A 24,700-nucleotide genomic window follows, 5' to 3' on the forward strand; every position below is an offset into this window, starting at 1 on the left:
GCCGTTCTGCTGCTTCTGTTGTGAAGATCGCTGGACCTCAGCAAGAAGATGGTTGCTTTCTTGTCAATCGGAAAATTAATCACCAAAATGGAAATAAATATTCTCTGCTACTCTGGCACATTGTCCCATAGCTAAATAGACACTGTGTAGTTCAAAAACTGTTTTGAACTATGATGTGGATTGGATTAACCTGGTAAATACTGTCAATTTCGCATCCTCTACGACTGCTGCATGACTATTCCCTTCAACAGCAATTCATCTGCTTTATTAATTTTCGCTAAAAATATAGCTATTTTCCGCCCTTACGCTGTTTAAGCAACTTTGGAAGATAAGGCACAGATCAATGCATGGAGCTGTGTCGGTCAGTCCACACGCGTACAGGAACACAGTCTATAGAACGGGCGGTATCTCTTCCGTCTGGATTACAAGGAAAATGTTTCAGCATATTGGCTTAAAAATAACGGTGCTTTTGCGTTCTCTTGCTGGGATACTTAATGTTTTATGTTGCTCATTGCAATATTACCTTCTGATTCTCGAAGTCTTCTGTACCGAATCCTGAAAAAAAAAATATTGAAAACCTATTGAAATTATTGGCCTTTGTTTCTCTTCTTTTCTTCAAAATTCTTCAGCTCCTGCGAAATGCTCTTCTGAGCCGAATTTTGTAATTAATCTTCTTCTCAAAAATTGGTGAGTTATTGCAATGAAAGTGAAACAATCATGTTCTGCAAAGTTCTGAGTTCTTCTCCTCTCTTTACGTAATTTCTGCGTTCTCCGTCTCCGTTCACCACCTCAGTGGTCTTCTTAAGCTTCTACACTTTCCAACGCTGGTTAAACTGTTTTGCCTTCCATAAAATAATTAATTTTTTCCCATAATTAACTGCTCCCTCCTGCCCATGAGTTCATACGCATTCAAGTGGCGACCTAAACTGAGCCTTCAATACTTCGAAATCTCTTCTACAATTTAACCTTCCACTCGTTACTATAAAGAAAACATCACCTTCTAACAAAATACGATTGATTTTCCGCTAATAATCAGACATATTTCACTGTACATGGTAATACTTCTGAGTCCCACTTTAGATTCACTCTACTTCATTTGTTACCTTTCGCAGACAAATTTTTAAATGGATGAAACGTTTCCAATGGACCGAAGTTCCAAAATATACCCGGGTTATAGGTAACTGCATTGACAGAAGAATATTACAAACTTGTACAATATTTTTTCTTTATTTTTTACACCGCACGAGCTATGCTTTTTAAAACCATGCTGATTCGTGGACATAAGCTTCTCTGTCTCAAGAAAGTTTATTGTAATCGAACTGAGAATATGTTCAAGGATTGTGCAGCAAATCTAACTAAGGGATATTGGTCTGTAATTTTGTGGGTCCGTTCTTTTACCTTTGTTACATACAGAAGTCACCTGCAAACTACCTAAATAACTCCTACTGGGTATTACACTGTTGGGAGGCTGTTGTAAAAATACAGTTCAAGGGACTGAAAATATGCTCTTTAGAAAGATACTTCCCCAGCCAAGGAACATGTATTATGAAAATTTTATGATTAATTGCTAACCGAAAAATGAATTGTATCTAGAGCAGTATATTTCTTCTGCATCAAACTCACTACATTTATTCTTCTCATGATCTGGCATGCTATGAAGGGTGTTTAGCATAACAGTATCATTTTACATCTTCCTATTTCTTTCACTATGTTACCCAGAATTTTGCTCTTAGAGTTATTAAGCTAGATGCCTGTTGTTAGAAGTCATATGTTTCTAGAGATATTGGAAGGTAAGCTACAGAATTTTCTAAAGCTATTCGTGCAGAGTTACCACATTACTTTCTTGAACATTCCTGTGACGTTCTTGCTGAGACAATGCGGACCGATATAGAAGAGTATAGTTCCTCTTTGAATATTCTTTGCCTTTCATTTTGGTAAGGGTTTCAGATCGATAAACAATACGAACAGATCGTACAAGAGATTTATTAACACTGCCTCAGGATTGTTCGTGTAAATCTCAATCAGACATCTACATTTTTTATGGATAGATTTATACGGTCGTACTGTATTAAATCATCCTGGACTGATACTTTTTAATCACGTGGGAAATTCCATATTTGCCAGAAATATAGCTAGAAGTTACTGGTTCTCATATTTCATTTGCGGACAGTGTAATTACAGTCATTTGCATTGAAGGTCTGCTGCCAGTAATTGCACGAAGCACGGTACACCTTCACGTCTCCCAGTGTTTCGTAACAACTTTCTCGCGACGTGTACAACACTGCCAATGTCGATAGAAATATGAAAGCGCTGCTAACGTCGATAGAAAGATGAAAAGTTAACGGTCAGATTTTTCATCTGTATGGCGAACAGAGATGTTCATGTCAAAGTTCCTTACTTACGTGGAAGGTAATTTCACTTATGACTATGTTCCTACCTTGAGACCGACCTACTACAGCAACACGGGCTTACCCTGCGTTCCGCTGTCTACAGTATTTTGTATTTCGTAAATGAACATACCAAACCCATGTTACCCATAAAACCAGTAATTAGTGACTGAAGAATCTCTATTGAGTCCTACCACAAGAGTGAGTCTGTCACAGGCGCGCACACACCCACACACACACACACACACACACACACACACACACACAAACAGGTAGAGAGAGAGAGAGTTAGACAAAGTGAGATCAGAAGCTGTTCCAAAATTTGATATAATGAAGTCCAGTCTAATTTAGAGGAAATGTGTTACCAATTTTCAGTAAGTCAGTAAGGCTGGAAAAGATAGAGCCTTTTTTCGCCTATCACGTGGAATGCTCAACTACTTCAGTGAAGAGCGGCCAGCTTTCTACTCATTCTGTGTAAGCGTCAAGTCTTGATAATTTATCATCACCCGATCCGTGACAACAACGATTTGTTGACCGAGAGAGGTGTAAGTGAATCCAATCTCAAAAACTGTCCTATCAACAAAGTCTTTCTCAAATTACGCATGCTAGAAGTAAATGTAGGAAGCCTGTCTGGCATCTCTAACAGTCCCCATCAACCTTCTTCTTGCTACTCGGCAGAACTGTTGGGGCCTAGTGGGATATAGTTTACTGGAGAAAGCCTGGCGAATCAGATTGACTCAACCACACGAGTTACAGCATGCATTTGACAACGAAATCTTGGATCCAACTCACCGTCATCAGAAGCAAGTATGCAAGATTCAAAGCATGCTCTTATAAACTAGGCATCGCGCACAACACAATATGACTGTGAGGAAATAGAGATAATACAAAATCACGTTATTAGTCAATGTCGTTTACAATATTTAGGGGAGACAGGAGGACTTTACAAAAGCCTCTCCTAAGGATACCGCACGGTTAAGCACCATGGATGTAGAGCTGAGACGGTACTATGAAGTTAATAAATGTTCACTTGCTGTGGGTGTTATCTGTGTCACGTTTATGTGTAGTTTTCCCACACTCTAAGTAAACAAACAAATAACATGAAATCGAACGTATAAATTACTAGATGTACTTTCCATTACTATTGGGGAACCCATGGTCTTCGGCCGGCCGGAGTGGCCGAGCGGTTCTAGGCGCTACAGTCTGGAACCGCGCGACCGCTACGGTCGTAGGTTCGAATCCTGCCTCGGGCTTGGATGTGTGTGATGTCCTTAGGTTAGTTAGGTTTCAGTAGTTCTAAGTTCTAGGAGACTGATGGCCTCAGCAGTTAAGTCCCATAGTGCTCAGAGCCATTTGAACCCATGGTCAGCCAGCGGAAACAGTGAAACGAAAATACTTGTCAGAGCCTTCAAACCACTGTGAAGTGCATGGCAGTGGGTACTTTTCATTGCACAATGTATTAAGGGGAGATGTAACGGATTTTGGGCCAAAAAAATAAAGTTTTCAAAAATATTATTTTCTTGATCTACACAATTTAATCTGTGTTGTGTGTGAATTTTACCATAATAGCAGATTTAGAAATGTCTTTAAATTGTTAAACTGTCTAACTCTACACTGGCGGCCACTCCCAACTTTTCCGACATTTGGGAAACTGCTTGCTCCAGCGGAGTTTTTCTCAGTGTGAAGGCTATTTTCTTTCGACATCTTTGGCTGACATCTACATCTTTGCCTGAAAACTTTCTTGCATGTGGTTTAGTTACGTTTTGACAATACTAACACATATTAGTAGGTGGAAGATTGAATTCGCAAACCTTTACATGGAAATCAGGATTTATGAATAATGGAGGGTGGAAAAACTGTGCTTGGGAAACTGAGGTTTCATGGAAATCGATTTACCAACATAAAAGATGAAGCAGCTTGAATGAAGAACATAAATTCTCAGCATCAACATCGAAACTTGGGACAGGTGCGTGAATGATGTTGATATGTATTCCACTGGATTCTGACTTATTGATTTAGAGCTTCTCTGTCAGGCTATAAAGTTTTCGTGTTCATGTGTTAGCTGTAAAAATACGGAATGCGTGATTGTTGTTGAAGAAATAAGAGTGGGAATAGCTTGCGATTATAAATTAATTTGTAATTCGTGTAGCTATGAATTTGCATTTTCCTCCTTCCAAAAACCTGACACTGGTACTTACGAAAGCAATTTTAGGTTAGCATGTACTCTGAGATGCCTTGGATAAGGCAGGGAAAGAGGTAATTTATTCTGTGGTTTTATGAACACGCCTCCACCTTGTGCAAGGTTTGCAAAACTAAATAAAGAAATGTCTGATGCTGAATGCAATACTGCCAAAGTTTCTATGAAGAAAGCAGTGGAGGAATTGGTGGAAATGATCCAAACAGAAATAGATCCTGGGATAGCTATTCATGACAGTAAATCTCCTACAAATGTTACTGACCTGTTTGTGTCTGTAGATGGGACTTGGGTGAAAATGGGTCACTCATCTCTGTATAGAGTTGCATCTGTTATTGGTATTGACTCAGGTAAAGTTTTAGACGTAGAAATTATGTCTAATTACTGCCATCAGTGTGCAACAAGGAAAATGTCCAACAATGAAGACAGTGAGAAACTGTGGCAAGAAAAGCATGCTGTAGCATGCTCTAAAAACTATAGTGGCTCCAGTGGGGGCATGTAGGATGCTGCAGTTGTGACGATGTCTCCAGTTGTGAGGACCAGTATGGTGTTAGATGCAATAAATAGCTTGGTGATGGGGATTTCTCTTCGTTCAAAGCTGTAACAAACAAAATCCGTACTATACAGTAATAGAAAAGTTGGAATGTAATGGACACACCCAAAAGAGGCTTGGTGGTAGGCTTCGTCGCTTGCTGAAAGAGAAGAAAGGTGAAGTACTTGAGGATGGAAAACCACTAGGAGGAAAAGGCAGATTTACTCTGAAATTGATTGTAACGCCGGAAATGCATATCCTCCTATTTTCATCTACTGTACTATACATTTTTTTCCTTATTTTGTAACCTGAAGATATAACATATCTGTGTCTTTGTATATTGTAATTCTTTTACTATTTGTATATATATGCATTTATGTCGATGTATAATTGGTTTGTTTTGTGAATATTATTTGTATTTATACGCTGGGTCTGGCCTAGGGAAAACTATGCTATCGAACGAATACATCGATAGGCCGTGTGGAGAACCAAAGGGTTTAGGATCTTTGGTAGTGTTAACTCTGTCGCGTGGAGGGCGGGCAGAGGAGAGTCTGGCTGGAGGAGGGCAGTGGAGCAGGTGTGTTGTGTGACGCTCCCGCGAGTTGCCGCGCTTTCGGGGTTTGGCAGCATGTAATTGCGCTCGACTTGCTATGTTAGTTTCTGGCACGGCGTCGCGGACGGGAAGCATTAGCTGGCGCACATCAAGAGCCCGTTTCGGCTGGAGACCGTGTCGAGAAGAAGGCGTGCCAACATCCAACTTCTCCAACAGCGACGGCCGACAACGAGTGACTGTCGCCACCTCCTCGATCGACGACTTCAAACCTTCACTCAACCAACAAGGAAGACTGGTAGCACGTAAAGTTTTAGAACTGTATGGCAGACCTCAGCTTTTCAAACTGTTAAATTTTTCTCACTAAATTACAGCAACGTAGCATGAACCTTTGTTGCTCATTGTCTCAATTGCATTACCAAGCAGGGTCCCTTCCTTTTCCGGAATGAACTCGAGTGTCGTTGAAATTCAAACGCCACCATTAAAGTAATATCATTCGATTTCACTGCTTTAATTTGAAAGTTCAGTTAAGGTATTCGAGGCTGGCTACAATATTTACATTACACAAGCACAAATAAAGAGTGCGAGTTTTGTTACCGTATTTTAGCTTACCTGTGACTGCAGCTCAGCTTGGTACGTACTAAATTTTACTATTGTTAATTGTTCAGAATCATTTAATTCAAGTTCTAAGTTAAATCTCTTATTTCTAAATTGCGTAGATTCAAGTAGCTTTTGAAATGATTGTTGAGGTAGCCTAAGACTAACCGTATTTTACCGAATTTCGATGTGCTTCAGAAACAAATCTCACTATTAATTTCAGTCACTAAATTAACTTTCAATTTTCCGGTTTTATTGATTCTTTTGCCAAATTAAGTCAGAGTGTAGCGAAATTTATTACTTCTGACAAACTTTCAGTTTTCACACTACACGTGTCAACCTTCAGTTGCCACGCTTCTAGTGCTAATTATATGTGTAATAACCTTTCTTTTTAAGTTACTATAGTAATTGTCCATAGGACTGGCGACCGTAATTTCCCCCCAAATCTCAAATATCTAATTACCGCTAGTTAATTGTTAACGTAACGGCCGCACATTTACTTTCTTTATTAACTTTACCCCTTTTCAAAATTAATTTCCACCAGTTTCATTTGCATTTTTCCTTTCATTTAGATGTAACCCTTTCCTCCCTTTTTACCGACAGATTAACTTCGGTGACGATTGCTTTTCCCAAATTTCCATTAGGTACACGCGGTTTAATTTTTCACTGTCATTAAGGTCGATAAGTGAGGAGGAGGTTACATGATTCTATTCAGTTATTTAATGGGGGAGATATCAGGAAAAACACACATAATTTAGAGACAATGAGGCATGCTGTGTGAACAATTTCTTTCCACAAACTATCTACTGACCACGATCTGTGTCCGAAAGACGATTGGTGTAAGTTCAACGACAGAAATTTCACATAAACACTAATTACCAGAACCTGTTGTGAATGCAATGAAGCCCACATTCAGGTTTCTTCCAAACCCTGATTTATTGAGGATGTGTTTTCACGGAAAGATACAAAATGCAAATGAAAGCATCAATAATTTAATTTGGATTAGATGCTCAATAAGGACATTCTGTGAACTTGGAGTACTCAAAGTAGGTGTCTATGATGCAGTTTTACGTTACAATAAAGGAAATAATGGCAGAATTGAATTGCTGAGTAGAGTTGATAAATATTCTGGTGTGTTTACAACAAAAGCATTTTACACCATCGACGAGAGCAGGGTCAAGAAAGCTAACATATCAGTGTCTTACCTACAAATACAGTCCAGACAGATTCAAAGAGAAGAGAAACCTGACGGATGAGGAGTATCAGTATGGAGGATTTTAAAACTGAGGTAAGCTTATTACATGTAGAAGTAAGAGAGGAAAATCTTTGAACCTCATTTTCTCTGTTTTACATTTTTTACGTTATTGGAGGCCTTTTCTCAAAGAGTGTACGTGTTAATGCTTGACATTTCCAGGAACTGTTTTCAACGTTTTGTTACCTCCGTGGAAGTAAAAAATACAAGACCTTGCAATTAAATTCTGCTTTTTAGATAATTGAATGTAGAAAAAAAAGTTAATTTTGGATGTGCAAAGTTAATACTATGTTAATGATATAGTTTGTAACATAAATTAATAGCTGTCGTTCAGTGGTTTTATAACCTTCTCAGGACACCACAACAAAATTTTCAGATTAATTGCATGATTAGAATTTGAGTTTTGGCTTTTTATAAAAAAGACAATAAAAAATAAAAACTCAAATTTACGGATAACTATTAATCCTGATTATTTTATAATATTTTTCCGTTAAAACACACATATTTTGTTTTACACATACAAAATTTGAGATTTGTACATTAATAAATATGGCTGTAACGATTTTTTAAATAAATGTTTACATTTTCCGTTACATCCCGCCCCCCCCCCCCCCCCCAATACAGTATCTTTATGTTACTTTCACGTGTGAAGTACGACAGAAGTGATTGCTAAAATGACGTTGGAGCACTGTAATCGGTCTAACCTTGTCGTCACGGTGCCAACGTTTCGATACGCCGGGATACCACGAATAAACCCCAGATAATGTGTTAGTTATTCCTAAGCAACAGGTAAAAGTTAGAGATTCGATAAGTGGACTATAATTGGTGGCTTGTGCAGCCCATAATACGCCATGTTATTTTTCTATAAAAATTGTCTGCGCAAGAGGAAACAGAATACATTGATTTAGGAAACTTCCTCCTGATGTAGCATGTATTTTAGATAATCTATTGAACTGGTCAGCAAAATTGACTGTTGGTTGGCCCTGTGTTGCTCATATGAACAGTATCGTGAAATAAAGCTTTTAACTTCTCGAAACACAAAATTTGAAGTAAAGAAAATAAATGTAACTAAAGGCCAGAAGAAACTAATTGTGTGGTCAATAGCTAAAACTCAATTCCGAAGTGCATCATGGGCGTTGCGTGACATAATGTGCAATGTTAGACTTGGAATATCCACAAAAATAAGTTCCTGCTCTATTCGGAAGAAAATAAGTTTTTGTAATTACTAGCACTGCTCACTGAAAATTATTGTACTTGCTAGCACGACACCTGGCAGTCCTGACTACACACTGTTCGCACATGAATGCAGGATGAGATCTGCCCTGAAATAAAAGTGACTTACCTCTTGCTCAGCACGCCGTTTTTGTGTCTGGAGTCCTGATGTTCTCGGAAGCAAATACAAATGAGCAGATGCAGCAACTAAAGATAAATAATCTACTCTAAATCCTTTTTGTCAGAATGAACCGTTGCTTACATATGATGTAGGGTTCTATGCACACACGATAAAGATTCAGAACTTTACTAAGAATCGTGGAGATGGGTTTCACTTTAAAGAAAATTGTTTTTGAGATATCAAACTATGATTATTGACAAAAAGATTACACAACATAAGAAGACTCTACCAATTATATAATTCTCTCATTACAAAAAAACTGCATTATGCATTTAAAATTCCTCCAAACGTTTCTTTGCCAACAACATGAACAAGTCAGTTTTCCTCTCTATAATGCAATACCACATGCAAATATTTTTATTTGTTCCACTGCTTTCTTAAAGAAAAAAATATTGAGACAAAATACATTTTCAAGATATTATAACCAAATCTACGATTGGCAGGACAATTCTATTCTCTTAACGCTTTCCGCTAAACATTTCACACAGTTGGTCAGCATGTGGTAACGGTATTTAACTGCCATACGGTTTTAGAAATCTGTAACTACTTTGCTGGAAATTGACTTGACGAGCTCTACCTAATAATCGAATATAGCGCTTGAAACTAAAGAGATAAACGAAGATTTCTACTCAAGGTGTCAGTGATATGGAATTTCTTGAACTTATACTAAAACGCTACACATTTCTCCTATATCGAAAGTGTAACTAAGCAATGATCAAAAGTGAAGTTTCACAGACAGAAAGAAAATGGTCTGAATCTGCCGGTAAACGACGCAAACGAATGCTGTCGAGAAACGTACTACGCCACAACGAAGCTGCAGCTTAAAATTACGACGTTTTTCCGTACAATCACCGTCTTCATTCTCTTCTTGGGCTGTAGAAGTGTTTTAAGCCAGCTCCTCCTTACTTTATCTGTCATTCTGTTTCTTTTACGATCACAAAAAATAACCTACGACTAAGTTTCGACTGTCTTTTGATCAGGAACCTTACCCAGTCCTAAGGCAATCCAACTTCACTTCGTTGACGGCATTGATACTACAGATTCGCTGTTTCTCTTTCCAGAACCTGTACACAAAGTTATGACGGCCCGCTGAACGACTACAGATTCAATGGCTTTCTCTTCAGAGGCTGTACTCGGTGTTACGACATCACAGGTCTACTAAGCTGTCCACGATATGAATATGGAATCAACTATTGCATATTCAGAATGGTAATTTGTGCTATAACAGCTCTTCTGTTAATATGTACGTTTCTGAAAGTAACTCAAACCTGCAAATAAATTGCCAACAGTAACTACACCTCTACGATCAGTAACTTACTGTCATGTCCGCACACTTATATAAATGTATTGGTGTTCAACGGAAAAAGTTTGTAACCTTGTGGGATAGTAGGTACGTGGAAAATAATTATCTACAGAAATAGATAATATATACTAGTACAGTCTCCATATAATTTTGTGCAAGTATATGAAAAATAGAACAATGTTTAATAGGTATGAAACTTGCCGAAGCTCGTATTAGGTGAGTAACGACTTGATTCATATTTTGTTGCTACTCACTTTTCCGAGCTCAGTTACTGCTGCTCTTTTTCTCCGTTTTGCAGCACTGTGGCGTAATCTGGTATAAAAGTAGAGCAAAGCAGCACGTTAGTCTCGTTATGTTTCAGGGCTTGCCTTCCACGCGATCTCGAATGGAGGGCCGGCACAACGATTACGTCTGGCTTCGGTATGCGCATTAATGTCTGTTTTTTTTCCATTACTCCAATACCGTATAACAGTAAATTTCTCTTCTCTAATCCACCAATTACGCGTTTAGTCTTGTTTACGCTCACATTCAAATCCGTGCTTGGAATTCGTGTACGCTTTAAAAGGAATGTTAGTTACTTGCATGTACTGTCTGTATGCGTGTGTGTGTGTGTGTGTGTGTGTGTGTGTGTGTGTGTGTGTGTTTTAGAGAGAGAGACACAGACAGGAGACAGAGAGAGACATTTACTGTCTCAATTAACAATGGTACCACTAGCGCAACGCGACTGAAATACTCTTCAGATAGGGCCGATAGAAGCTGGCAATAAATTACCATAATTTTACGACATGTTTACAGCCGGTATTATGATCTATAATAAGAAATGAACATTCGTAAGTATTTTTATTCCTTCGAACGTCACAATTATAATTTATATTATTCTGATGTGGTTATGTGCCTGTTCCATAGATCATTTTCACGAAGAATATTTGACGTGGAACATTTTTTTAAACATGATTTGTAGACATTTATGAAATGAAACTTCACATGTTGAGCGGATGTGTTATGTTAATTCTGTGTTTGGAAAATCCAGTCAAATCTACAAAGAACTTGGTAGTGTGATCCCACTTAACTATAAAGTTCTACCTCTCCTGGCCGGTATGCATGCACGTCTGATGTAACTAACTGTTCATATCTCAGATACTGCCACTTGTACAAAGCAGACAACCGAGCTGGTCTCACACATGTTCTATCGGGCAAAGATATGGGGTTCTTGTTGATCTTTGGAGTACCTAACATCTGACAAGCGTTATCCTGCTGAAAATGGCATAACTATACTGTCGTATGAGAGGTAACAAACGAAGACACAGAGTGTGCATGACGAACCGTTATGCCCTCTGAATTCCCGTAATCACTAACAGCAGTGTCCTAAAGTTACGCCCTATGGTTCCCCACAACATGACTCCACGCCTAACACCGCTGTGTCTCTCCAGAAGACGGAACAATGGGGTCTCTCCTCAAGTGGCCACCAGAGTCATCAATTACGTTCACCCGAGGTAGTGCAGAACCGCGATTCGTAGCTGAAGACAACGCTACACTTTTCGTCGGCAGCTAATGATTCCCTGTCACGGCATCACTTCAAACGCAGCCATTTGTGTTGTATTAACGGTAGCCTGCGCGTGGGACAGTAATTCTCTACTAATTCTCGCACACAGACACAGACACACACACATACACATACACACACATCAAATAAATTTTCTCCCATAACAGAGGGACCATGGAAGCTCGCAAGAAGTATTCAAAATAAGCGTCACACAAAAGGAAACTAGAAATAAATGATTGGCGACAATAACATAAAGTCTGTTTATGAGTATGGCGACACAGGTTTACTCCCAGATTTCGTCTTCTCTGCGAAATCATGTGATACTAGATGGGAGTGAAGTGTAAAAGGTGTGAAAAAGCATATGCAGTCACAATCAAATAACAAAACATACCAATAATGTTCAACAATGGAAAATGTAAATCAGGACATAGAAGTCTGAGAGGCACATAAATGTGAATTGTAGAGTATTCATGTAGATGCAGATGTATACCACTACTACGCTCGGAAAACTGTTTCAAAATTGATTACAGTGTAAGTGAATTCTTTCAACTTCTTTGCAGATGACATGCTGTAAAAGCATAAAAAGGCATAGATGCTAGCCGCCGTGAAGAAATCTATGTTACAATCATCAGCCGTATATTAGAAAAACAGCAACGAACTTTGTATGATATTTTTACAGAAATAATTCTAGAACCATAGAAGACGACATGAAGGTGTCGAAACATTTCTGGGTAAATAGAAAAAAGCAATAAGTTGCATTTTTCAGAATTCGGAGTTTAAAAACACAACGTTAATTCACAAATATGGGAAAAACGTCAAAAGGCTTCCAGCCCCGTCTCATATCTTTTGAGAGACACTCATTTTCGTACTTACTTTATACTTTATTAATATTCTTCAGTAGCAACACATCTCGAGTGATTCCTCTTCCTTCTTGTGGTAATTTCCCATGATCAGCTCCAGTGTCCACTTTCAGGAAAATCTTCCTGTAATTCGATACCAGTAGTTGATGCCGATAAGGCTATAATATAACAGAGAGGTTTTTTCGATTGCACCAATCTACCTTGCTTGTTTGCTAGATAGCGGTTTCTATTAATATTATGTCACGTCTAATTTTAATGTCAGGTAAGTCGACGGTTTCCTGTTTGCTACTGATAAAAAGGGAGCGGTCGACAGGGCACATCCTGAGTCATTGAGGAATAGTTAATTTGACAATGCAGAGGAAGGGGAGTTCCTTTTGTGTGTTTGTTGGGAGGGAGGGGGGGAGGGGGTGGAGTAGGGTAGGGAGAGTAAAGACTATAAAGGAAGACCAAAGCTAACTGCAGTAAAGAGGTTTACGCGGATGCAGATTACAGTAGTCATGCGGAGATGAAGATGCTTCCATAGTATAGGCTAACAAGGAGAACTACATTAAATGAGTCGTCGAACTGAAGACCACAACAATGAAAGCTCAAAACAAGCACAAAGGAATTAAAGACATTAGTTGGTCATTGATTTGTACCAATGGAGCAAGTTGAATACTTGTGCCAGATCGGAATTTGAGCCCAGATCTCATATGCCGGCCGGAGTGGCCGTGCGGTTCTAGGCGCTACAGTCTGGAACCGAGCGACTGCTACGGTCGCAGGTTCGAATCCTGCCTCGGGCATGGCTGTGTGTGATGTCCTTAGGTTTAATTAGTTCTAAGTTCTAGGCGACTGATGACCTCAGAAGTTAAGTCACATAGTGCTCAGAGCCATTTGAACCAACCAGATCTCATACCTACTTAGGCAAATACGGTAACCACTACGTCATCGTGACAGAGTGGCCATAACCGTCGCCGGCCATTGTGGCCGAGCGGTTCTAGGTGCTTCAGTCTGAAACCGGGCGACCGCTACCATAACAGTCGCACGGACAATGCTTGCACGCCTCCCGGCAGAACCGAATTCTCGACTTCTCAACTTACACCACGTACTATTGATGTAGTGCCCTACTCATTAGCATAATTAATCGTGGCGTCTCGGCAATTCCCCGTAAAAGTTGGAGCTTGGTGTGCATGTGCACTGAAGGGATCATTGACCGTCAGCTCAAAACTGTCCATGCAGTCACTTCGGAAAATAGATTTCCGTTCTTCGTATGTTACCCAGCACATGCCATCGAGCGAACTTGTGTGTGATAGGTGCCCACAAGAGATGATCCATCACACGAATGTAAACTCGAGTCGGAGTTGTCACATACAACAACATCAACACAAAGAGATTAAAAACGTTTTGCATAAATATATTGAACCCAGTAGTTTGTGGTTTTTGTCATCCGAAATCTCTTTCTCAAAAACGTTTTTAACAGTCATCAGAGCTGACCTATGCGGAGTTTACAACGCAATAGCTGAAGCCAGCCACCTTGGTTTTCAGTTTTAGCACACTTCTCGCGTACCTTTTCAAAAAATTTCAAAGCTAAGATTAACAAATACTGTACCACAATACTCGTAATTTCATGAGCTTTCGAACGCCGTTAGAAAAATTTGGCAATCCATTAGAAAACATTCTTCTTTTAATATCTCGCCTCGTACAAGAGTTTAGAGTACTACGTATACAGTAACATTGCTTGCATGTCCCCTCGCTCACTGTCATCTGCCGAAAATCTTGTTCAGATATTTTGAACCATTCACCAAATAAAAGGGTTCCTACATCATAATGCAACTTACGGTGTAAATGTAACACTATAGACAATAATCTTTTAATACCACGTGCAAGGTTAGGCATATTAGGGTTTGGCATATGTTAAGATCTCAGAGTCTGCACATACATATTTAATAACCCTCTCACCAGAGTTAATAACTTTGAAATACGTAATTGGAACGTCAAACGAAAAAAAATCGGTCCAGATCGCAAATAGTGTTTATTTTTATAGTGTGGTAACTGGTTTCAGTCACACATAGACAGCTTTCAGACGCATGGAGTCGATGAGCAGCTGACCACTAATGTTTGGAGACTTAGTAGCCTGAAGATGATCTATGCGCGACCGAAACCGGTTGCAGTACTATAAAAATAATGAGATTTGCGATCTGGACTGACCGCTTTCTGTTCCTGTCATCTACGTCTCGAATAACGGGCTACGATACGAAGTAAATGAGTCTCATGCGTTGTTATATAGTTACAAGCACACCCCATGAGTTTCGAGGCTGGATTAACAAAAATGGAGAAACGATGGTGGTTTTAATGTTTCATGTGTTCTACATTGACTTTCCCACTTCAGTGGAAAGCACAGCACGTTTACAGAACCGTATGAAGCTGAGTCTCGGGAATGTACTTCTTTATTGTTCATCTGGCGCATCACACTGGCTTGCATGTCGACAGTTTTCTCTGTTTCAAAACATTGTGGAGAATTTCTTGAACTTTTGGTTCATAGATGTTACTCCACTGTGAAGTGTGACACAACAACAAAACCACAAACGATATGGTCGCCGTTCTCTTCTGAATGTCATCACCCTTATGCAACCAAAAATCGATTTATTAATTTTGAAGGAAGTTAATAATTGGGCCGCTGGTCACATCTTCACAGCACTTGGCACACTGAGATAGTGCCACACTGCACAGAGAGGTAGCAACGGTAGAATCTGAATAAACGATTTTCAAAATACTGATCTTTTATTCTTTGTCTTGTTATAAGTTGTAGACTCGTAGTCCATTCTGAAATGCAACTTTGTATAACGGTCTAGAGGATGTTCGGCTCTATATTGTTAAATACTATGAACACTGGGGGACTTTCTGTTGTTGGATAGATATATTTCTAGTCATTTCACTTCACAATACACATTAACATCACCATGCTTACACGATACGCATAAATTGTACTACGTCCTCGCACTTCAAACTTTTACTACGAACTGCCCAAAGACAAAGATTTACCTCTGACAACATATAGCAAAGAAAATACTACCATATATCGGTTTATTTGTGCAAATCATCTTTGAAACATACATTTAAAAAATAAAGTACAAATAATTGTCTATCATTGCTTTTAAGAAGTCCATAATCATCATAGTAATTGCATTAAATGTTTATATATGTTGACGTTTATACATTTTCGTATAGCTACATCGAAGTGGATTTCTGGGTTTTGAGTCTTCGACTTGGGAATTGGTCATTTCATAGGATCCCAGATCGGTCAGTACATTTCTCACACCATAACCTGTTTATTATACATTGCTACCGTTTCTGTTCGCAACCGACGGATCGAATGCACATCCGTTTTTTATAGCTGTTAGTTCAACCTTCCACTTACACACAGCTGATATCGCTTATGTGACAAGAATAAAATCTGTCTCGATACTTCTTGCATCGACTCGGTAGGTATTTCAAGGCTATAGCACTGAATACCAATTAAGCATACAGTAATTTCATTGCCCTGAATGTAGTGTCGAATACTCGCATACCAGTCTTTAAATCTGTCAGTAAGGTATTTCAAAAATTCTAAAGAGAGGAGGTACCGAGATGGTAACTGTGGTCTAAGCGACAGAAAACCACTGTTTTGTTTACAGACAGTTAATGCTCTCTTGGCTTTTTTATCAGCGTGCTTCCCTTCCCTTTTATTTTTTAACATACTTTGCGACAAGCAGAAGCGATGATAGCCTGCCATACAACGCCTCACTGCGTGCAGGATTCACTATCTGTTGATTAGGAAAAGAGAGAGAGAACTGAAACTTAAGATTTTCTCTTATGTACAAATTGTTCGTAGATCAACACAATGTTGTGAAAGCCCCCAAAAGTCTGCAAGAAAAATATGTACCTATAACATAAAAAAGCTTACCACAATGACACAAGAAAACATAGCCTCAAGAAAAATGTTAATAAAAACTTTTTAAAAATATGATTTTGTTTATGATCTATTTCGCAATAGAATGTTAATGAAATTACGATGTGAATTAACACTCAATTCCGTAACAGTCTAATTTATAATACGATAATTATCTCATTGTTGTCGTGGTGTACCCTATTATTTCAGTGCTCTTCGACGGGCTTACAGCTGGTTTTTCTCTAAAGTGTTACAGTTATGTGCGTACTAGTACTTATCATCGAGTTCCTGGTGTGCAAGAGCGTACTAATGATGCATGGATCTGAGAGGTGGCAGACACGAAAGGGGGGGGGGGGATGTCTCGTAGTACTTTCACGGTGAACAGTGAAATATTTTTGAGAGTTTAAGACAAATTGTTCTCGGTATACTTTCAACCAGTCATTAACCATCACGTGTTCTGGCTTTCTTCTAACTCGACTGAATTGATGCGTCTTTGTGAAGAGGTACGATTTGGGTAGGATTTATAATTTTACGCCAGCGTGATAGTTGAGCTGATTCCCCTAACACTGTACGATCTGAAATACATTTCTTCTTTGAAAGGTGCAACGTGACATTACGATTGCGAAATCTGTTCGCAACCGCACGCCGAGCAACTTTATCGGGGCGTAAATTGCCCCTGCAGACGTGCGTGCCCTCTGTCGACAGTCCGATGTACCATTTAACGACTGTGTACGCCTGGCGCCGCCGTCGGCGGACTGCAGAACGTACTCGTCTACAAAATACAACCACTGGTTCAGCATGGAGCTCCTCCTCTGACTGTGTGGGTCACGTTGAAACTGAGCGTTGCATAACGGGAACTTTTCAGATATGTGTCGTTTCTGGAACACACTACTATCCACAGATTATTCTTTTATTTTTTTCATTTTCTAACACTTTTAGAACTTGGTGACTGCACAACTACAAATGTCGAGTGTGTGTCACTATCGTTTTCTCATCAACTGTCGATGTACCCTTTACTGCATGCTTCTCTCTCTTTTTGTCTTCGTTTAGCACGGCAGATTTCAGTATTTTTCACCTCGTATCTCAGAGTAAACACTTTTATCTTCCAAGCAATTGTAGTGTTTGAAATCTATGCTAGGAAGCAATTGACCGTATAACACTAAGAGAGAAGATTAAAATTAATTTTATTTCTTCCGGAAGGAAGGGACAGAATTAGTAAAACTGGAGGGGAAAATTGGTTCTCAGTGATATTCTTAGATGTTGTTGTTGTTGTGGTCTTCAGTCCTGGGACTGGTTTGATGCAGCTCTCCAAGCTACACTATCCTGTGCAAGCCTCTTCATCTCCCAGTACCTACCGCAACCTACATCCTTCTGAATCTGCTTAGTGAATTCATCTCTTGGTCTCCCTCTACGCTTTTTACCCTCCACGCTGCCCTCCCATATTAAATTGGTGATCCCTTGATGCCTCAGAACATGTCCTACCAACCGATCCCTTCTTCTCGTCAAGTTGTGCCACAAACTTCTCTTCTCCCCAATCCTATTCAATACTTCCTCATTAGTTATGTGATCTACCCATCTAATCTTCAGCATTCTTCTGTAGCACCACATTTCGAAAGCTTCTATTCTCTTCTTGTCCAAACTATTTATCGTCCATATTTCACTTCCATACATGGCTACACTCCATACAAATACTTTCAGAAATGACTTCCTGACACTTAAATCTATACTCGATGTTAACAAATTTCTCTTCTTCAGAAACGCTTTCCTTGCCATTGCCAGTCCACATTTTATATCCTCTCTACTTCGACCATCATCAGTTATTTTGCTCCCCAAATAGCAAAACTCCTTTACTACTTTAAGTGTCTCATTTCCTAATCTAATTCCCTCAGCATCACCCGACTTAATTCGACTACATTCTTTTATCCTCGCTTTGCTTTTGTTGATGTTCATCTTATATCCTCTTTCAAGACACTATCCATTCCGTTCAACTGCTCTTCCAAGTCCTTTGCTGTCTCTGACAGAATTACAATGTCATCGGCGAACCTCAAAGTTTTTATTTCTTCTCCATGGATTTTAATATCTACTCCGAATTTTTCTTGTGTTTCCTTCACTGCTTGCTCAATATACAGATTGAATAACATCGGGGATAGGCTACAGCCCTGTCTCACTTCCTACCCAACCACTGCTTCCCTTTCATGCCCCTCGATTCTTATAACTGCCATCTGGTTTCTGTACAAATTGTAAATAGCCTTTCGCTCCTGTATTTTACCGCTGCCACCTTCAGAATTTGAAAGAGAGTATTCCAGACAACATTGTCAAAAGCTTTCTCTAAGTCTACAAATGCTAGAAACGTGGGTTTGCCCTTCCTTAATCTAGCTTCTAAGATGAGTCGTAGGGTCAGTATTGCCTCACGTGTCCCAACATTCCTACGGAATCCAAACTGATATTCCCCGAGGACAGCTTCTACTAGTTTTTCAAATGGTTCAAATGGCTCTGAGCACTATGGGACTCAACGGCTGTGGTCATAAGTCCCCTAGAACTTAGAACTACTTTAACCTAAGTAACCTAAGGACATCACACACATCCATGCCCGAGGCAGGATTCGAACCTGCGAACGTAGCGGTCGTGCGGTTCCAGACTGTAGCGCCTTTAACCGCTCGGCCACTCCGGCCGGCTACTAGTGTTTCCATTCTTCTGTAAAGAATTCGCGTTAGTATTTTGCAGCTGTGACTTATTAAACTGATAGTTCGGTAATTTTCACATCTGTCGACACCTGCTTTCTTTGGGATTGGAATTATTATATTCTTCTTGAAGTATGAGGGTATTTCGCCTGTTTCATACATCTTGCTCACCAGATGGTAGAGTTTTGTCAGGACTGGCTCTCCCAAGGCTGTCAGTAGTTCCAATGGAATGTTGTCTACTCCGGGGGCCTTGTTTCTACTCAGGTCTTTCTGTGCTCTGTCAAACTCTTCACGCAGTATCGTATCTCCCATTTCATCTTCATCTATATCCCCTTCCCTTTCCATAATATTGTCCTCAAGTACATCGCCCTTGTATAGACCTTCTATATACTCTTTCCACCTTTCTGTTTTCCCTTCTTTGCTGGGTTTCCATCTGTGCTCTTGATGTTCATGCAAGTGGTTCTCTTATCTCCAAAGGTATCTTTAATTTTCCAGTAGGCAGTATCTATCTTACCCCTAGTGAGATAAGCCTCTACATCCTTACATTTGTCCTCTAGCCATCCCTGCTTAGCCATTTTGCACTTCCCGTCGATCTCATATTTGAGATGTTTGTATTTCTTTTTGCCTGCTTCATTTAGTGCATTTTTGTATATTTTCTCCTTTCATCAATTAAATTCAATATATCTTCTGTTACCCAAGGATTTCTAGTAGCCCTGGTCTTTTTACCTACTTGATCCTCTGCTGTCTTCACTACTTCATCCCTCAAAGCTACCCATTCTTCTTCTACTGTATTTCTTTCGCCCATTCCTGTCAATTGTTCCCTTATGCTCTCCCTGAAACTCTGTACAACCTCTGGTTCTTTCAGTTTATCCAGGTCCCATCTCCTTAAATTCCCACCTTTTTGCAGTTTCTTCAGTTTTAATCTACACGTCGTAACCAATAGATTGTGGTCAGAGTCCACATCTGCCCCTGTAAATGTCTTACAATTTAAAACCTGGTTCCTAAATCTGTGTCTTACCATTAGATAATCTCTCTGAAACCTGTCAGTATCTCCAGGCTTCTTCCATGTATACAGCCTTCTTTTATGATTCTTGAACCAAGTGTTAGCTATGATTAAGTTGTGCTCTGTGCAAAATTCTACCAGGCGGCTTCCTCTTTCATTTCTTAGCCCCAATCCATTCTTAGACATCATTTGCATTTCACAGCTCATTGACGCCGATCAAAAGTATAAAAAGGTAGCTTTACGTTGTTCTGTTTCACACTTTAAAAACGTTTCCAGCGTGTCATGTTATTTTGCTCAGAGGGGCAAAATGATAGCTCTTAGCAGATATATTCCTTTTTGTGGGTTACGTATCTCAGTTGATAAAAACGTAACCCTTGTAGGATCCCTTCGTTGTCCATCTTCTAAAAGTCCTTTTTCTCAGGAACGAGTAGAGGTATGAAGTTGAGATCTGCGTCAAACACCGAAGTCTACTGTCTCTTGGTAGTGTATAGCTTCCAAGTCAACGCAATCAACACATTGTTGTTACTGTTGTAGTTTTCAGTCCAAAAAATGGTCTGATGTACCTCTCCACGGTACTTTATCCTTCATGTCTGAATAACACTGCAACGCATATCCTTCTGAATCTACTTGTTGTATTCATCTCTTGGTCTCCCTCTGCCGTTTTTACCCCCTCCCCCCACACATACACACACTTACATTCTATATTTAACTGCTGATGCCTCAGAAGGGGCCTATCAACCTATCCCCATCAACCTGATCAAGTTGTGCCACAGATTTCTATTCTACCCCGTTTCATTCAGTTTCCCATTAATTATGTGATCTAGCCACCTAACCTTCAACATTATTTTTATAGCATCCTGTTTCTAAAGCCTCTATTCTCTTTTTATGTAAACTGTTTATCGTCCATGTTTCACTTCCATAAATAGCTACACTCCGGACAAGCACCTTCGGAAAAGACTTCCTAATACTTCGATCTATATTCAGTTTTAACAGAGTTCTCTTCTTCACTCTATATTTGCCAGTCTCTATTTTATATCCCCTCTGTTTCAGCATCTTCAGTTATTTTGCTGCTAAAATAGCAAAACCCATCTACTACTTTAAGTATCTGGTTTCCTAATCTGATTCCCTTAGCATCACCTGATTTAATTCGACTACATACCATTATCCTTTTTTTTGCTTTTGTTGATGTTAATCTTCTATGTTTATTCCCAAACACTGTCAATTTCGTTAAGTTGCTCTTCCACGTCCTTGGCTGTCTCTCACATGATTAAAATGTCATTGGGAAACCTCAACGTTTTTATTTCTTCTCCCTAACTTTAATTCCTGCTCCAGATTACATTTACTGCTTGTTTAATCCACGGGAGTAAGCTACAATCCTGTCTCACAGACTTCTCAACCACTGCTTCCACTTCACGCCCCTCGACTATTATTACTGCCAACTGGTTTCTGTACAATGCGCAAATAGCCTTTTGCCCCTGTTTTTATTCCTGATACCTTCAGAATTTCAGAGAGCGCATTCCAATCAACAACGGAGAAAGCTTTCTCCAAGTCTACAAATTCTGTAAACGTCGGTTTGCCTTTCCTTAATCTTTCTTCGAAGATAAGTCGCCGGGTCAGTACTAGCACACTTGTTCCTACATTTCTCCGGAATCCCCGAGGTCGGCTTCTACCAGTTTTTCCATTCTTCTGTAAGGAATTCGTGTCAATATTGTTCAACCATGATTTGTTTAACAGGTATCCTCCGTTGTGGTTTCATCTGCGGTACGGCTGCTAAGGTACGCAAGCCACCTTTCCGACGGCAAGGTCCATGCATCATCGGGGGGAATCAAAACATACGGCCATTTACATCACACATTTTGATAATCGCGAACTCACTCATCGTAACCTGTAGCGTACTTGCCGGTGACCTAGAATCATGAAATTTTCCGAGAAGAAAGTTTCCACAGTACAAGTAAGGGAAAAAGATTCGAATTGTAGTTATATCACACTTTTTTTAACCACTTGTTGTTCGTCTGTCTGTCTGTCCGTCTGTTAAGACCCCTTGTTTTGAGGATCAGGTAGAGGTATCAAGTTGACATTTATGTAAAATACTATGGTTGAAGTTTAAGGTTGTACTTCAACTATTTGTAAGTGCTGTGGTGTATAAGGTATAAAAAGATGTTTCGGATAATAAAAGTTCAGAATCGGTGCTGTAGGAGTTATTTCTATTAATGTCACCTGCAAATGGTGAAAATTCACACTTATGTCAAGTTAACCTTTCCCAGACTAAATGGTTCATGTTAAAAAGACTCACGAGCTATACTGTTGCACTTGATGTACGTGTGTTTGTAAGTCATGTATACATGTCCACCACAAAACATACCTACTTATGAGGCAATAAAATAATTTGCAAGAAGTGTCGTAAAGTGGCTCACATCTCACTGCCAGTAAAACTGGAAATTAAAAGTCAACTACTTACGAAGTTTCATACAGTAAAGTAAGTATCGAACGCTTTAGGCTTTTCTGCTTAGTCAAGTTCTGGTATTTAAATCAAAGTTTTTGTGTTTACATACTCTCCAGGATCATTTATTTCATTTTTTAAGCATTTGTTGAATCTTAGAGTGGGCTGTTGGTTTTAAATATGCTGAAATTTAAAAAGTCCGCGTAATGGTGGATCAAATGGCGGCCAGCGATAATCCTTTTCGTCTCCGCAGCAGCTGTGCTAACTTGCTGCAAAATCTCAAATAAGTGGCAAATGGAGATTCTTATCTAATAAATGAATACAACACGTATGCTCAATGTTGCTTTACAATGTACTAAGAAACTATTCATGTCAAGCTTCTAAGTCAATGGAATAAAAATATTCAGCCATTTATATCACATATTATTACGTCACACCCCCACTCCCCCTCCCCCCCCCCCCTCAATAAACCATGGACCTTGCCGTTGGTGGGGAGGCTTGCTTGCCTCAGCGATACAGACACAGATAGCCACACCGCAGGTTCAACCACAACGGGGGGTATCTGTTGAGAGGCCAGACAAACGTGTGGTTCCTGAAGAGGGGCAGCAGCCTGTTCAGTAGTTGCAGAGACAACAGTCTGGATGACTGACTTATCTGTCTTTGTAACACTAACCAAAACGGCCTTGCTGTGCTGGTACTGCCAACGGCTGAAAGCAAGTGAAAACTACAGCCGTAATTTTTCCTGAGGGCATGCAGCTTTACTGTATGGTTAAATGATGATGGTGTCCTCTTGGGTAAAATATTCCGGAGGTAAGATAGTCCCCCTTTTGGATCTCCGGGCGGGGACTACTCAGGAGGACTTTGTTATAAGGAGAAAGAAAAGTGCCGTTCTACGGGTCGGAGCGTGGAATGTCAGATCCCTTAATCGGGCATGTAGGTTAGAAAATTTAAAAATGGAAATGCATAGGTTAAAGTTAGATATGGTGGGAATTAGTGAAGTTCGGTGGGAAGAGGAACAAGACATCTTGTCAGGTGATTACAGAGTTATAGGGTAATGCAGGAGTAGGTTTAATAATGAATGGGAAAATAGGAATGCGTGAAGGGCACTACAAACAGCATAGTGAACGCATTATTGTGGCTAAGATAGATCGAATCCCACACCTACCACAGTAGTACAAGTTTATAAGCTAACTAGCTCTGCAGATGACGAAGAGATTGATAAAATGTATGATGAGATAAAAGAAATTATTCAGATAGTGAAGGGAGACGAAAATTTAATAGTCATGAACGACTGGAATTCGATAGTAGGAAAAGGAAGAGAAGGAAATGTAGTAGGTGAATATGGAATGGGAGTAAGGAATGAAAGACGAAACCACCTGGTAGAATTTTGCACAGAGCATAACTTAATCATAGCTAACATTTGGTTCAAGAATCATAAAAGAAGGTTGTATGCATGGAAGAAGCCTGGAGATACTAGAAGATTTCAGATAGATTATATAATGGTAAGACAGAAATTTAGGAACCAGGTTTTAAATTCTAAGACATTTCCAGGGGCAGATGTGGACTCTGACCACAATCTATTGGTTATGAACTGTAGATTAAAACTGAAGAAACTGCAAAAAGATGGGAATTTCAGAAGTTGGGACCTGGATAAATTGAAAGAACCAGAGATTGTAGAGAGCTTCAGGGAGAGCATTAGGGAACGATTGACAAGAACGGGGGTAAGAAATACAGTAGAAGAAGAATGGGTAGCTTTGAGAGACGAAATAGTGAAGGTAGCAGAGGATCAAGTAGGTAAAAAGACGAGGCCTAATAAAATCCTTGGGTAACAGAAGAGATATTGAATTTAATTGATGAAAGGAGACAATATAAAAATGCAGTAAATGATGCAAGCAAAAAGGAATACAAACGTCTCAACAATGAGATCGAGAGGAAGTGCAAAATGGCTAGGCAGGGATGGCTAGAGGACAAATGTAAAGATGTAGAGGTGCATGTAATCAGGGGTAAGATAGATACTGCCTACAGGAAAGTTAAAGAGACCTTTGGGGAAAAGAGAAC

Source organism: Schistocerca serialis, chromosome 4 (genome assembly GCF_023864345.2).
Source record: "Schistocerca serialis cubense isolate TAMUIC-IGC-003099 chromosome 4, iqSchSeri2.2, whole genome shotgun sequence".
Taxonomy (NCBI): domain Eukaryota; kingdom Metazoa; phylum Arthropoda; class Insecta; order Orthoptera; family Acrididae; genus Schistocerca; species Schistocerca serialis.